We start from the raw sequence: 13,307 nt of genomic DNA on the forward strand, positions 1-13,307 counted from the left end.
TTAAATTGTGTGTGAGTTGGGGGGTGGGTTGTTTGTTTTTGTTTTGTTTTGTTTTTGCTATGTTGTAAACGTATTTTGGATATTAACACATTGTCAGGTATATGGTTTGAAATCTTTTCTCCCATATTATGGTGATCTCTACATTCTGTTGAATGTTTCCTTTTCTGTGCACCTTTTTACTTTGGTGCAATCCCCTTTGTCTATATTTCCTTTTTCTGATGTGCTTTTTGGGATCATATCTAAAAAAGATCATTACCCATATTAAATGTTTTAAAGTTTTCCTTTATGTTTTCTTCTAGTGGTTTTAGAATTTCAGCTGTTAACATTGAAGTCTTTAGGACACATTGAGTTCATTCTTATATGCAGTTAGGTAGGGATCTACTTTCATTCTTCTGCATGTGGAAATCCAGTTTTCCTGGCACTATTTACTGAAGTAACTGTTATTTCTCCACTATATGTTATTGGCACATTATATTTTTTTGAAAATCAGTTGGTTATAAATGCATGGATTTGTTTCTGGGGTCTCTATTCTGCTCCATTTGTCTATGTCTTCTTTTTATTCCAGTACAATATTGTTTTGATTACCACAATTCTGAATATAATTTGAAGTCAAGTAGTGTCTACCTCCAGATTTATCTTCTTGCTTATGATTTCTTTGGTTATTCAAGGTCATTATTGCTTTCACATGAATTTTCAGAATTTTTTTTCATATGGCTTTGAAAAATGCCACTGGAATTTTGGAATGATTGCATTGACTCTACATAGTATGTCCATTTCAACTATATTAATTATTCCAATCTATGAACATGGTATATTGTTCCACTTACTTGTGAGAGTAGTATTTCTACTGAATGTCAGTATTTAAATAATAACCAGAGGAAGAGTTGAGATGGAATTTAGAGAGGTTAAGGGAGAATGCAACACTAATGTATTATGGAAGCTGAATTAGTTTACTGATGCATGAAAATTGCCCCCAAATTTAGCAGCTTAAAACCATAAATAAGAGTTTCTAAAAGAATTGCTAAGAATCAGAAACCCACATGATGCTTATCTGTGTGGTTCTGGCTCAAGGTTGCTCATAAGGAAGCCATCAAGATATTGGCCAGCACTTCGATCATTCCTTACCCAAAGGTTTAACTCTCCATGAATGATATGAATGTCCTCACAATCTGACAGCTGGATTTAGAAAGAGGGAGAAAAGGTGCCAGCCCAAAGCTAAAGCTGGAGTTTTTTTTTAAATGTACACTCTGTGATTTATCAATACTCCTGATATATGATATTCATCACATAAGCCACCCTGGTTAAACATAGAATGGGGCTCATCTTGCAGAATGGCGTCTGAAGAAGAGAAGGAAAAAGAGGTATAAGAAGGAAATACTCAGTAACTTTTTAAAAAAAATATTCCCATCAAATTTTGTATTTCAAGAATAACATTTACACATTATAGTTCAACCAAATGGTGAAAAGGCTGGAAATCTGATTCTACAAAGTACAAATATGTGCTATGTGATGTTTAATATGACAAAAAACTAAGAAGGGTATCTAGCTCTATTTAACTACTTGTGGAGCTCTTAGATAAGACAATTTCTGCATTATTTAAAGTTCTTTTGTTGTTGTTGGGTGTTTGTTTTTTTTTTTTTTTTTTGGTTCTTTGAGATTCAAAGAACAGAGACTTCCTCAGGAAATGGAAATAACTGATGGTTCATGAGAAAGGAAACAAGATTAGGTGGGAAAATTTCAATAATCACAGAATTGTTTTCTGGTTACAATCACAGTTGCATAGTCAAGTTTCATGAAGGATTGAATCTTCTTCCTAGATACACAATACTGATAGGACCTAATCTTCCCATCTCTAAGAATCAAGGAGTAATTGATCCCAATTCTTAGGGTGATTTAGCAAATCTCAATCTCTACTTCCACTGCTGTTATCCAACAATATCTTTACTTTTCTTTCCATATTTGTGTAGTCATTGCATGCACTGCATCATAACTTTTCCTTATGCTTAATTTATTCTGTTATATTCAAACTAATACCTTCTATTGTTCTTCCTAAAACTTCTACCCACCAAACTGTTTGTCACATCTATTGCATATTTAAACTTGAGGAAGGAAAGGATTTCATCAGTTCACTTAATATCCAGTAAAACTATATTTATTGGATGGAGTTCTTCTATCATATTATCTAGCTGTCTGGATAACATAGCTGTTATTTGGTTGAAGCAGCAATCTATTAGCTATGGCAAGAATTTAAAAATCACAAGGTATACAGTGCCATGATGACCTAAAAGCCACTATTTTTTTTTCTCAGTAGGAAAAATGGATACGCACAGATGTTGTCATGATGAAGTTTCTAGTAATTTGAAATGTCCCAAAGTAAAAATGTGCTGAAAGGTTAGATTACTAACACCCTAATCTTATAAGTATTCAAAACAAAGCAATCACCTGACAACAACATGGAGAGGACTCTTAAACTACAGTGTAGATAGGATTCTCCAATTCTGAATTGATGAGTAGTTCATTACTAAATATTTTCCTCCTGTAAGGTACTGAAAGTTTCAATCGACTCAAAGAAGCAAATCAACCAAATTTTCCCTTTTGGCAAAATATCAAATGTTCATCGAGAACAAAGACTTGAGAGTCAAGAAAAATTTAGTACAAGTTCTCATTTCTTCTCTTGCCGGCTATGTGACTTTAGGCAAGTTAATTCAGCTCTTTAGGATTCAAATTCTACATGGACAACATTGGAGATTATAATGTTGCTACTAGATACTCTCTTAGCACATAGTCTGGAATATGGTTAAAAAGTTAATAAAGATTTCAAGATCCAGACAGAAAATCAGGAACCACTCACATATGTCAACCAGAGGGAATTTAATGTACAGAATTGGTTAATGAAGGTGCTGAAATATCTGAAAGAACAAAAGGGGGAAGGAGAATTCTGAAGTTATTAATAAAAAGAAAAAGAAGTGCTGACTCTCCAGTGCCAGAACCCAGGTATTTACACCTGTTGCTGAAAGGTCTGCCCCTGTCAGTTCTGCATTCATTAAAGAGATGCTGCTTCCAGGAAGGCTGAAACCCTTAATGAGATTTTTGTCTTTTCATCCTACCTTCAGTGTTGCCACAGCAACCTCCGGCAACTGTCAGCAATTGCAACAAGTACCTGAGTCAGGAATAAGGAGCTTATCTCGCCTCCAGTCTCCTGATCAGTGCTGTCCTACTTGCAGACACTAACAGAGACTCCATTGGCGAAAGAATCTGGGAAATGTAAATTGTCTAACCCTAGCCCACTCAATCCAGAGCAGACCATAACAAAAGTAAGAACTTTTGTTATGGTCTGCTCTGGATTTTTTTTTTAATGATTTTTATATTTTTAATGATTTTTATTCATTCATTGCAGTACTGGATATTGAATTCAGGGGTGCTGAGAACAAAACAAATGGCTGGCATAAGCATTTGGTTGTCCTTATCATGGCTACTGATACTGAAGTTAGCCAGTGTCACCAATGATTTTTGCAAATCCTAAAGTCACTTCTAGGTCCTCATTGCATTGAGCCCATTCGGCAGCACAAGACAGCTGTTCTCAGTCAACTTTGCTTAGTCTTCCTCATCTTTCTGACCTCTTAATGGCAGAGAAACTCAAGCCACTATTGTCCTCACCTGGACGATTACAATAGTGTTCCAATAGCTTCTTAATTGGTCCCACTGTTTCCACACTTGCTCTGTACAACTTATTCTTTTCATAGTAGCTAGAATAATAACTTCTAAAACAGAAGTCAGATAATGTCATTCTTCTATTTCAAGACCCTCAATGGCTCCCATTGCATTTGGAATAAATCCCATGTCTTTTTCATGGTTTCCAGAGCCCTGTTGGACCTGATCCTCTTAGTCCCTGTCCAAATGACCACTCTGCTTCTTTTCCACTGACCTACGGTTCCTCATATGTACAAAGGCTCTCCTTCTTGGGGCCTTTGTCCTTGCTCTGCTTAGGACTCCCATACCCCAATATTCACAGGGCTTCTTCCTCATTTACTCCAGGTTTTTCTGCAAATGTTACCTCCTTATGGACATCTTTACTGGACAACCCATCTAGAACATCGCCTGCTTCTCTCTCTCCATGGTTCTCCATTCTCTTATCTCTTGTTCTGCTTTATTTTTCTTTTTAGCAATTATGTTCACCAGACATGATGTGTGTGTGTGTGTGTGTGTGTGTGTGTGTATCTTTACTAGAATGTAACTCCATGAAATCAGAGTCTTTATTTGATTTACAGATATGTGTCTAGGAACATTAAGTATTCAATACCCATTTGTTTTATAATTGTGGCTGAGAGTTTAGTAATATACCATGGACACTGTCTAATTTGCTTTTCTGGAGGCAATGTCTTTCTGGAAGTAGTGGCAAACCCAGTCCTCCCCCTGCTCTAATACCATAGGTTGTCTGAGCATTATTATTATGTTATTATACTTATGTTTAATATATTTGTATATCTGTTATTATTATGGCTACAAACTGTAATCCCTTTTAAATGAGAAATCATGATTTATTTCTGGAAGTATTGACTATTCATTCATTCATTCATTGCAGTACTGGATATTGAATCCAGGGATGCTCTACTACTGAACTACATACCCAGTACTTTTGTAATTTTATCTTGAGACAGGGTCTCACTAAGTTGGCCAGGGTGACCTCAAATTTGGGATCTTGCTGTCTCAGCCTCTAAAGTTGCTGAGATTATAGGAATCACCACTATGCTGGCTTGTGTTGGTTACTTAAACACATATATTATTACAATTAAAAGAGAAATATAGGCCAATAATTACAAAATTTCAAATTCTATAGAAGATAAAATGTCTTATATTCTATACCAATCAAAAAATAAGACTTCTTTATTACTAGTGGAACTTCAGTTTCAGTAAATTCTCTTCTTGAAAATAAAAAATAAAATGATGATAGCCTGCAAATAACCAATTCATTATGAAACAATAGCTCAGTGTTATTTTTCATATCCATCTTTGGCTCTTCTTTCCTTCAGAAACTTCAAAAACTACTGTAGCTCAGTGTGAGGCATTAACTTCTCTAAATCTGTATTTTTAAAGCTAAGTTTTCATAAAATAAATGTCTTGCATTGAATTTATTAATTTTCCAAAAATCAGAAGACTCTTCTTCCTAGATAAACTCTAGGATTTTTTTATTGCCTTTTTAAAATTTTTAAGTCAAAGATACTACTTACACTATTTTAGCTATATTATTAAATCGCAGAACCTCAGTGCCTTCTACATAACTGATGCTTAATAAAGAACAGTAATGATGATAATTAAAGCTGTCATATTGACACTGTTTAAAAAGCTATGTTTATTAATTATCCATGACAATATTATGAAGAAGTTACTATTAATAATCTCATTTTAAAAATAAAAAAAATGGGCTGGAGAAGTTAAGCGAAAGTTTCACGGAGACAAAGGTGCGCACTGCATATTCATCTAGCTTGCTGATTGATCTCCAGGATATTGGAGGTGCCTTGGATGATGTTGATTTGACAGAAGAGAATGTTCTTTGTCCCCTCTCTTGATAGACAGTCCTACATTCTTCACAGTAATTGTGAGACTAAGTCTTTTCAGATATCACTAAGAATAACTTGGATTACCTCCAGCTGATATTCTAACTTTATTTAGGTAGTAGAGTCAATGTTGACATTTTCCAAAAAAAAAAAAAAAAAAACCCACACATTTTATAATATTTCCCAGTTATTTCTAGAGGTTTTTTTTTTTTTTTTTTTTTTTGTTATTGTTGTTGCTGTTGTTAAGAGTGGATGTATGGCTCCCATTAGCTGAGCACATTATAACAGTACACTCTTAAATAAAATTTTTATTCTTGTTATTTATACCAATCATGAAAAGATACTGTGGTGTCTAATATTCTGCTGGATATATTTCTAAAACAACAACAACAAAATTATGTTCCCAAAATCAAGAGCTAAATATAATTATTCTACGAGTAATTAGTACTTTGAACTTCTCTTTAAGTACATTGCCATCTTTTGAAATAGACTAAAGTGGCTCATTGATTAAGTCACAACTTGTGGCTTTTCCTAAAGAACAGGGTATAGTTCACCAGGAATGCACAATGCCCAGTGGCTTTTAAGAGATGTACATAGACTACAAAGCTCCAAGGTTTTTTAAAAACTAAAGATAGGGGCTCGGGTTGTGGCTCAGTGGTAGAGCACTTGCCTAGTATGCATGAGGCACTGGGTTCAATCCTCAGCACCACATTAAAAAAAAACCTAAATAAACAAAATTAAGGTATTGTGTCCATCTACAGCCAAAAAAAATTTAAAAATTTAAAGGGAAAATCTATTGAGGTACTTGAGATGGTTCCCAGAGAGAAAATACACTGAAAAATTGGCAAAAATGATTATTTTCTTCCCTTTGCTTAATTATTTTCTCTGTAAAATGAGGACATTTGACAAAGCAATTTTTGTTTCCTTCTTGCTTTCTTGCTCTATGATTTTATAGTATTCCAGTACAATATTGCAAAAGTAAAATGAAAAGACATTTCTTGTTTCGACTATCTATAAAGGTATCGAAAGGGAGGAATAAAAATCTTACAGAAATGATATAAGCCTTTTCCAGCACTTTAAATTCTAATGGCCTCTGTATTCATACAGGATTGAACAATCACAACTAGAAGGTGATTTAAAAAAAATTAAGCAAAGCTCTCATTACAACCGGTGATTATTTCAAAAATAAAGTCCTTTGACCAAATTTTTAAAAATATTAAAAATGGACTGCCCACACTGTCTATTTAAATTATCTCGATTAATTATGTTGAAAGGCAAACTTTCACATTTTCTGTTTATTTATTTATTTTTGATTCTTAATACTCTGGACTTTTGGGATTTTTTTTTTACAGTAATGAAGAAAGATAGGATAGTATGGAATAAAATACTTTCTTTATTTTCCTGATGCCTTTCTCCCAAGAAGTTCTGACTTCAGCAACTTTTCAACAAACACTTATTTATTGTCTGCTGTGGGTGAGATCCTGAGCTGAGCTGAGCTGAGCAGATGATTCTCAGTTTTATACACTGGAGGCTTCAACTCTGATCTTTTTTTCAGTTCCAGAACCAACCTTATAGCAGCTTGTTGGGTATCTTCACTTGATTTTCCTGCTTTTATCTCAAACTCTACATACCCTCAATTGAACTCTTTCTGATTCTTCTTCTAAAATATGGTCTGAAGTGTTTGTGTACTATTGTAGTCATTTTATTTATTAGCACATTGCTTTAGCTCCTCTAACATGGCACTTGGCTAGGTGCTGAGGATAGGGTAGAGAACAAAAGTGCAAGATTCCTGATGCCATTTTATCTACTGACCAGTAATAAATTGCTGAATGTAAAAATAAAATAAAATAAAAAAGATGCAAGAAATATCTCCAATGTGGACATAACCAGCAGAAGCCAGTTCAGTGTTGGTAGGGGATGTGTCCCTGAGACCTGAAAACTTACAATGCCTTCCCAGTCCCTGAGTCACTTCAAGTAGTAACTGTGGAGTCATGTAAGGATGACTCTTCCATTCATTCATTTATTCATACACTTATTGAGTACTCACTTTATAATAAGCACTGTTAACATACTTGAGAGGCAAAAATGAATAAAACTTGTTTTCTGCTCTCCATGGACATCAGAGCTAGTGAGGAGAATAATGAATAATCAAATATAGTCAATAAGTGTCATGGTGATTTTCATAGATATCTATGTGCCTTCGATTCAGTAGTGTTGAACAGGGTGAAGGTGCTTACTAGAGTGTAAGCTCAAGGTCATAAAATATGTTTTATTAGTCTTAATATACTCAACTACAGGACATGGAAATAGGAGTTCCAAGGAATAAGATCAATTTATATAATATAAATAATAAAATATATAGTATAACATATAATGAAAAAAAATTACCAAACTACTATTTAGCCTGGAATTTAGAGTAAAAAAGACTCCTATTGGCTAGATTTTTTCTTCATTATTCTACTCCCCCAGATATGGAAAATTTCTCTCAATTTACCCATAAGTATTTTATGTTATTCATAATTGTATATCTGCCCTTTAAAAAACCCTTTTCTTTTCTGGAGATCCCTTGTATGTTCATGTAAGTTTCCTCATGACAAGGTTTTATAGTTATACCTCTGAAGCAATGCCTAAAATTTTTCCCCAAATATTGAACCATCAATGTCTAATCCAGAATCTGTTTCCTGATGGGTGACCCAATATTTTCCTCAAATCTCCAAGAAGGATAAACCGGCCATGGTGGTGCATGTTTTAAAGTTGTAATCCCAGGACACATGGATGCTTTTGTGATACAAAAGCTAAAAATGTTGTTTCCCATCTCAAAACAGCAATAAACAAAGACTTTAGTACCCAAATTAAAAACAAGAATCTAATGATATATAATGGATTCAGGCGTGTCTATTTTTTACTCACAATACCATAGTAAAGTTGATATTTCTATTTTACAGATGAAGAAACTGAGTCACAGAAAAGATGAATAATTTCCTCAAGTCATAGGACTTATAAGTAGCAGAGTGGGCAATGGGAACCCTGATCCTTGACATAAACTCCAAAAGAAAGTTTTTTCCTGTCTCCCATACCTGATACATAGCAGAGGGCTACAACCCTGAGTCACAGGTCCTCTTTCAGCCCTGCAAATGCTAACACTGTTTGCATCTTTCATAATTGTTTTTAATTTTGCTCCTTGTTACTAAATATAAGTGGAAATACTTTCATCTTTCCGTAGCATTGGTACATTGGGAGAATAATAGGTTATCTTTATTTCATAAGTACTTTTCAAAGATGGAATAATGAACTCACTCTTCAATTATCTCTTCATCCACGTAAGCCATCCTCTGTTTTGATTCTGTTTTTTGCTTTTTGTTTTTTTAACGCTGTCTCTTTAGTTTTGAGAAAGGTTAATTAATTTGTGTTGAAACGAAGGATGTTTACCTCAATCTTGTGTCGGAAAAATAAGCCTTGTATAATTTTTAATAATGTGTTCATATTTGAAAAAAAATTTGTTATGTAGTTCACTGGAAAATTCTTACTGATAATATTCATATTTTATTTGTTTATGGCTTGATTATTATAATAACCTAGAAATTGGGTAGGTTTATGTATAAATATGAGCATGCACTGATATGTTTTATTTAACCCATGTTATTTTGTATAATCATCCACGCAAATATATTCAGAATGCACTTGGTCTCTCTGATGTATTTTATCTTGTAGAATAGCAATGTGGTATAGAATGCAATGGTCATTTTTTAAGTCTATTTTTAGGAATTCAAACATCTGGTTTATTATATTCACAGTAGACTATATAAATTTGATGGTCAAGTAAGGTGAAACGAAATCCTTTTGAGAAATTTTAACAGTTACACAGGAAGAATACTTTTAATGAGGCTTGTGATCAAACAATTTTCTTCATAGTGTGAAAGTTTATAGGCTGTTAATTACTCTGACTCTGCAAAATCTTGATTTTTTTTTCAAGAATATAGCAAGTTGAGCAAAGGTCTGTGAAAATTGACAGCTACTCACCCTGCTCACTCCTTGGGACCTAAGAACTAAGTTGTCTATGAACATAACTGTGGTGGGGGGAGACATCCTTTGCATAATGGAACCTCAAAAACAGTGTACAGGTCACTCTTTCCTGAACTTGAGATTGCAAGTTTGGATTCTGAGTCACATTCCTAATGATTTCCCTACAATGGCAATGAAAGTGTCTTGCTAAAAGAAGGAAGAAGATACCACACTGGAAGCAATGATAGAGAAAAAGCCATAGTTTGAGAACGCTAAGAAGGAAAAGCAGAAACCTAATTGTAAGGCCTGCTGCCACAAGCATGCACAGAAACTAACTCAGGTCTGAGGTCCTCTGGAATAAATCTTTGGTGATAACAACACAGTCCTCGACAGGGATACTTTTATATTTATTTTATTCTCCATTATTGCCAGAGGCCTCAAATCCCACATAGTCAAAATCTCCATTCACTGCTGCCTGCTGGGCGTTTAACAAGGGCTCTTGTAACAGGACCCAGAACAAGTATGAACAAGAATAAAAAGTGCAGGGGCCAGCCAGGCACCACAGGCTGTGAGGTAGCCAAGTGGAGGCATTGGACAGAAACAGAGAAAGCAGACAATGACCCTCACTGCCTCAAGGCATGGCTTCAAAAGGTGTCAACACCAATTAAATTGTAAAAGCTCTGTCAGCTTCTGAAAAGTCATCCAGACAGGGACAAGACAGTACATAATCAAAGGACTGGGACGTGATTCTGTATGGTCCACGCTAGGCCTGGGACACACATGCACGCCTGGACATTTGTGATCCATATGTGAGCCTTCAAGATTAGGCTGTCCTTAAAGATGTAAATACTCTTCTGCTGGGAGCCCACTTGGTTTACCGCTGGCAGGTCTCACAAACCTTTATTAGCAGGTACCTAATGGTGGTCCCATAGGTGAATTGCCTGAAAATACAGCTGTAAGTAAAAAGGTACCATTGATTATGCCCATCGATAAGCTAAAGGATAATTGCCTAAACTCTTAGCTTGAGCTGACAGTGACAGATAGACCATCTGTAACAAACAATATCGTGGGGAGTTTTGTTGACAAAAGACTCCGTGGAATCTATTCTTTTTGGCAATACGACATTCTGACGACAATGAATTTGCAGGGAATTTGATTCAGTTCCATTAGGAAGGAGATAATTCTGCAATTTTTATTTGGCCTTGGAGAATGTTAATGTGGCTTTAAAGAAAAGTACCTTAATCTTAATTCATGAGATAATCTCTCTCCCCCCCCCTCTCTCTCTCTCTTTTTTTTTTTCTCCTTTTTTTTGCCTTCGGGTAACTATGATAGGTATGACCAATTTATTGGATGGTTTTCAAAGTGACAGCAGAGTTGGGGAGGAGAAGAAATGCATTATATAGCTAGGGGGAAAAACGATGGGAAGAACTGTCAAAGTATTTCTCACATATTTTATAGCTAAGTAATTTTCTTGGTGTACAGAACTTTTTCACTCACCAGATCAAGTAAAATGCCTGGGGTTTGAGGTAGATGGATTCATGCTGAAAAACAGACTTTAATGGCATTAAAGTTTCAAGCATGGTCATTTAAAAAAAATCACTTGAAAAGATTATTCTTACTATGGGGTTTTTCATTCTCTCTCTTTTTGAGGAGGTTGACTACTTATTAAAAGAATTTAGAATGCAATTGTCCTTTTAAAAATTAAACTATTTGAATGCTCTTAATGTATTTTGTTGAAGGAAAGATTAATGAGATATAAAATAACATACCATATTGTGTATCAGGTTAAAACTATAATTTTTTAGGTTGTCTGTTATATAATTTCTTTTAAAAATATAATACTTCCTTAGAAAATAACTTCACTATTCACATGAAGCTAGAAAATTTGGGCCCATATTTATTCCAATTTTAGTATTCATCCTGGGTTAGTCAAGATGGGCTAAGTTAAGTTACAGTAACAGAGAAAGAAATAGCAGTGACTCAGGGCAGGTGTGATTTCTCATTTTTATCATTCCTATATGGGTCTGGGGACTTTATGCAGCAGTGGCTCCTCCACTTGGTTACTTAGCGTGGCACCTGTTTATTAATATAAGTTTCCAAAATTGTCACAGTAGGTAATAGGAGTTAGAAGGTCAGGTACTTGCAATTAAACACTTCTACTCAGGACTTACACTTATCATTTCTCCTTTAATTTCTGGAGGGGAATAGAATTATCTTGGGAACCTGGAAGGAGGAGGCATTGATATTGATAAATAGTTATAAAGTTTGCTAGAGGTCTCTTCTGATTACTAACTATTTTTTCCTTCCTTCTTTCTCAATCCTACCTTCATCCCCTCTGAAAAAGAGATAATCCAAGAATCTCTTCCACACTCCTCAACCAGAACAAAGTCTAGGATTTTGGCATGGTGCCTAGAAGTCAGATATGAAGGTAGCTCCTCTTGGTATGGAGACATGTAAACGTAAAGCAAGTTATTATTTCCCCTTACAATCAACGTATTGCAAAGGAATAAGCATGACAATGAAACTCACAGTCACAGAGGAGAGATGGTTTAGACAAGCTGCTGGACTAGGGTTCAGAGAACCCCTAATGGCTGGGTAGGAATCACTTCTCTTCCCTGGGAGGAGAATCCCAGCCTACCATTCTTGGTGATGCCTTGCTCCACTGTCCAGAAGGCTCAATTCATCCCTATACTCCTTTGTAACATCTGTAATAGACATTAGGTAGAAGTCTTTCTTGAAAAATAAGCTGTTTTCTGAGTCCATTTCATGACTGAGAGAGGTTAGGTACCCAAAGTGATTTTATGTCACAGATAGTCACCATCCTTTACATCCAGACATAGGCTTCCTCTGGCAGTGAAATTCTCTCAAAAGTTTATAGACTTCTAACCTATTCCCTTCTGCTCAGCTCCAAGTACAAATTCAGTGCCACTTTTTTTTTTTTTAAGATTTGGTTTCTCAAATATTCTTTGCCTGCCCCCCACCCCCACTCCCATTTCCTTCTCTCTCTTCTCTTTTTCCTTATTTGCATTTGCTTGTCTAAGACTGTTGATGATCAGTGGAAGAGGTACACAGCTGGCCTCTTTAGCCATTTTTACCCAAATGAAAGGATGATTGGGGTGCTCTAACTTTAATTGTATCTATATTCTGAGACATTTTAACCCATTCCTAGGTTTTAACACCATGTGATAGCCACCCTCTTGATTTGATCTTTCCCTTAAGACTTTTATTTCGTGTTCCTGCTTTGCCAAAGGCACATCTCAGTTTTATCTTTCACTGATTTTTTAGCTGAGATGCAGTTCCTTTTTCTAACCTGGCTGGTTTCCCATTGTATACTTCTATTTCTGTTTAATTCAGATTACTAACCAGTCTATAATTTACAGACATGAACTCTTTTTCTTCTCTCTTTTTAAAATTTTGATCTGTTATATATGACAGTAGAATGCATTACAATTCATATTACACATATAGAGCACAATTTTTCAAATTTTTGGTTGTACACAAAGTAGAGTCACATCCTTCGTGTCTCCTTACATGTACTTAGGGTAATGATGAGCATTACATTCTACCGTCTTTCCTATTCTTGTACCCCTCTTTTGCTCTCCCTCTCTTTTTCCCCTTTGCCATATCGAGAGTTCATTTAATCCCCCTGATTCCCAGCATATTATGGACCAGCATCCTTAAATCAGAGAAATCATTTGGCATTTTTTTTTGGGGGGGGATTGGCTAATTTCACTTACCATTATATTCTCT

Source organism: Ictidomys tridecemlineatus, chromosome 10, assembly GCF_052094955.1.
Source record: "Ictidomys tridecemlineatus isolate mIctTri1 chromosome 10, mIctTri1.hap1, whole genome shotgun sequence".
In the NCBI taxonomy this organism is placed as follows: domain Eukaryota; kingdom Metazoa; phylum Chordata; class Mammalia; order Rodentia; family Sciuridae; genus Ictidomys; species Ictidomys tridecemlineatus.